Source organism: Dendronephthya gigantea, unplaced genomic scaffold, assembly GCF_004324835.1.
Source record: "Dendronephthya gigantea isolate DGI-Jeju-01 unplaced genomic scaffold, DenGig_1.0 000215F, whole genome shotgun sequence".
In the NCBI taxonomy this organism is placed as follows: Eukaryota; Metazoa; Cnidaria; class Anthozoa; order Malacalcyonacea; family Nephtheidae; genus Dendronephthya; species Dendronephthya gigantea.
Genome location: NW_021163225.1, coordinates 174,778 through 178,847, shown reverse-complemented (window position 1 = coordinate 178,847; position 4,070 = coordinate 174,778). Strand labels below are relative to the sequence as shown.

General features: G+C 39.8%; 1 long non-coding RNA gene across 1 annotated transcript; it reads right to left on the bottom strand.

Annotated features, from left to right (window-relative positions):
- Positions 1–2,441: 2,441 nt before the first annotated feature.
- Positions 2,442–3,830, bottom strand: LOC114539728. Its single transcript, XR_003688928.1, has 3 exons — positions 3,696–3,830; positions 3,391–3,492; positions 2,442–2,654 (listed from the first exon to the last, which is right to left on the bottom strand). It is a non-coding gene; the product is annotated as an uncharacterized LOC114539728 (long non-coding RNA).
- Between the last annotated feature and the right edge of the window lie 240 nt (positions 3,831–4,070).

The following is a 4,070-nucleotide window of genomic DNA, read 5'->3' as shown; positions in this document are numbered from 1 at the left end:
ATTTTATTGCCCACAGGTTAGAATAATAATAAGGTATACATGTCCATATGTTAGTCTAGTTTAATACATTGTTATTTTTTTATCAAATATTGCGCACTTAAGAAATGTATTAATTAGCTCGTAAACCATATTCTTGCATGGAATTTCAAGAGTTCAGAAAAGTGCGCGAAACAGGAGCCGAAAGTGAGTGATTTTGCGAGCTTTTCCTAATTCTCCCAACATTCCCAAGTGTTTGGACCAGGCCATCCGAACACATGCAGAAGCCATTAAGTAATTGTTTATAAAATAACAACAAGGTAGTGTCAGAGACTAAACAATAGATACAGAACTGGAACCAGTGTACTCACATTTTTATGCGCATGCTTGGCAAGTGCCATAGATTTAAAGTAGAAACAATTCTGCAATTCATCTTAAGTGTGTAAAATGCAATATAGATGACGATATTGTAAAACTCGAGCATGCGCAATTGGTCACTTTTAACTCACGTGCACTAAAAAAAGCAGGTACAAAACAGCTCTGTATCGTTTCCTTTCTCTGCGGTAGTGTTCCAAGCATAGAGATTATAAATAACACTAGAGGAGGCATTGGTATCGAAAACATCAGTCGAAAAAGGGAGCGCGATAATGGAGGGCAAATTCAAGTGCCGGTGCAATGCTCTTGTCAGCTACCTCTGTAGCTCAGTGGCAAGAGCATTGCACCGGCATTGCAAAAGCGTACGTACGATTACTGCCGGAGGACATATAGTTGACACTGCTAATCACTGAGCTCCATTTCACCTGAAGTGACGCTTGTCATATAATAACACCCTTTAAAACCTCTAGAATTTACTTACATCGAGTGAATGCCAAAAATCATAATCGATTTACCCTTAACCATTCCCGGCATTACCATCCTACACATGCATTAAATAAACACGCTTGCTCTTGCCATCTACCTCTGCAGCTCAGTAGGTAGTCTACGATTCACGACGTTGCCAGCTCGACGACGCGCTTGCGAAACAGAGAAACTCAACACGCGAGAAAATAGGTATGCATAATTTGTGGTCCCACGATAGCGTTGCCATCCCAGCGACGCCTTGAAATAAGGCAATTTCACGGCCTCTCGACGACATAAAGCAGCTGCAACGTGTTAGCTGTTTGATAGCTTATATGAAACTGCAATATCAGCTAGACATCAGAGGTTCTGAGCATTATTGAGATGTTTGTATGAATATTTTAAAGCCCTGGCAGCATAATTAATTTCTCGTAGCCTTTTTCCAGCAAATTAATTGACTAGCGTCGTCGAGCTAACCGCGTCGTAGATCGTGAACTCCCTAGTGGCAAGAGCATCGCACCGGCATCGCAAATGCGTAAATTTGATTCCTGCCGGAAGAACTGTAGTTGACGCGTTTTTCCCTGCAACTGTTCATTAAAATGAAAGGTTCGTTAAAATGAAAGGGCAACTTTGGTTGTTTACCATTTACATGGAAATTCCGGTGATTCCATATGGAAAATAAATGGAAAAAGCATATTTCGAAGGCTCAACCAGAAATTTTCCGGAATAAACGGCTTGTTTGAAAAGGTTGTCCTCTCATACCGATTGGGAAGTTTCAAGCGGTTAATTCTGTCCGTCTCAATTTTTTTTACCACTTCCAGGCTCCTCACGATTAAATTTACGCGGTAATTTAAAAAATCAATGTATCGTTTCAGTGCAATTCATACCTCTTCAGCACTGGAGACCTTCCTTTACTGGTACAATACGATTGCGTGGCAATGAACGTGGTAAGTAAAGTAATTCTAACGAATTTGTTTTTAAGTTGCTTCCTTTTACAACAGAAATGACACCATTGACTTAAAATAAAGATGTCAAAAATTAAAGCCGTTATCTTGGAATTGTTAAATACTCAATGGATTCCGGTATAAATGGAAAGCGCATAATCCGAATGGGATTTTTAACAAATATTTTGCTTACCATTAGCACAATTTCAAACCGGATAGGTTTCCCATGTAAATGGTAAACACCTTTGTTCCCCTTGTCCCTGCTAGCAAAAGGCAAGGGGGCAGCTGCCCCTCCTGCCCCAACTGCTTCGGCATCCCGGGTTGAATATGCGAGACAAAAATTACAAGAAAACTACACTGATGTTTATAAAGAATATGCAAATAAAAAAACATACTAAGCTACTGTGACAAAGTAAATTTTATGATCGGTCAGCAAAGTTAAAAAACCCAGCACGACTTCCAGGGAAGAGAGACAGATGTCCTGTAATTATTAAGCAATCTCGGTTGTGGGACAGTTAGCAATTTCTGTAGGTAATATGACAGGTGAGGGTCGTTCTGGAGTGTCGTAAAGTTCTGTCCCATTTCCCTCTTGTACCGTATTTGTTTTTAAGCACAAATCGTCGTACGGAACGAAACATTTTTGACATGACGTCCCAGGACGTATAAACATGTTGCCAGACTCATCAACATTTCCCCATGCGTTTCGAAGCCATTCAACCGCCAATGGTGGAAATAGTTGGAGTCTGTCATACCAAGATCTCTGCGAAGAATGTGTGTTGACATAATCTCTTCTCCACAGCACAACACCACGCGAATGTTGTGGAATCGGATTTCCATCAGGTGTAAGATTGCCGTACTCTGGAGGGCGGTTCTCTGGAGTTGCGGAATGTGAAGAGTCTATGAGGATTAAAAAAATGCTAATACCAATTTACCAAACTTTTTACCTCTTTTTCCTACCATGCTTGGTGATTGCAACGCTGGCGTCGTTGAAACTCAATAGGAAACATCGCAGGAAGTTGAGCATTGAATGAGAAACAGGGGTAAACTATGTACTGACTGAATGTTAGCTTGTATTATGTGTCAGTCACAAACTTATCAATAATTACAAATTTACACCTATATTACATCTTTACATTTACATTTAATCATGTGCGGACTAGTTCACACTGTAATTGTAAATATTTTTCAGTGCCACAGGCATACATATAAGCCCAGTTTTCAGCATTCGGCCCGTTTCCCGAGCCCTATCGACGGTACTGTTTGGTTTAATCGTCGCAACATACTCTCCACATTTTTTAAGCGGATTGAAGATAATGACGCGGTTTTGAATATGACTAAGAGGACACGTCCTTCCAGGCGAGACCAATGGATCCGAAAATAAAACAGTTGTTATCAAACTATAGGGTGTATCAAAAAAGCGCAAGCCTCCCAGGTGCCTACTATCTTTTGTTATGGAATAGAAACGAACATATATGAATATAAGGTGGCTGCCGTTTTATTGATACACCCAGTACTCAACGAAGTATTAGCTGAATGTGAGCCGTATTTGTGTAAAGACAGTTGGCTACGGTATTGATCTGAATGAATCAGAAACGGTAAAGTAATATAGTCAGGCACAGTAATATATAATCACCTTCTTTGGCTTTTTGTTTTCGAATGAACAAAACAACTGCAATGACAATCACGAAAGAAACAGTAGCAATGATGATAGAAATGGTCCGGTTTTTGGAAACATCTAAAAATTCGCAAAAAAAATTGTTAAAAGATTGAGTAACATAGCGTAACAGAGCAAGCAAGATATTTTTGAAAGATTTTGCAGACTGAAAATGTTTTATGAAAAACGAGCATGATTATGCAGGAACTTGTGAAACACTAAAATGTTTTTGGTGAGGAATTTTGCGTTTTACCCGGATGTACTAAGACCGAAACAATGGTTACCTGAGCAATGTTTCATCTCACATACTTGAACCCGATAAGCTGCTCCCTGCTTACTACAATTCTCACTAAACTCTCCTGGCGGAACATAACATAGTCGCGTCCATATTTCAACACCTTGACCACACGTGACACTGCACGGGGAAGGCTTTGTCCAGTTGCCATAAACACCAGCAACTGCAAAATGAAAATTAGAATGAGATACTTCGACGTTTTGTAAAAAATGTGCCAATTAATAAATAGACAACATTTAACCCTTGTCTGTTCAGTTATGGAACCCAAAAAGTAGCCACGCGCTGCCGAGGAGACTGGTAACTTTTTGTTCTTATCACTAATGGCGTCAAACCGTGTATCTATTACTTAACAGACAACGGTTAA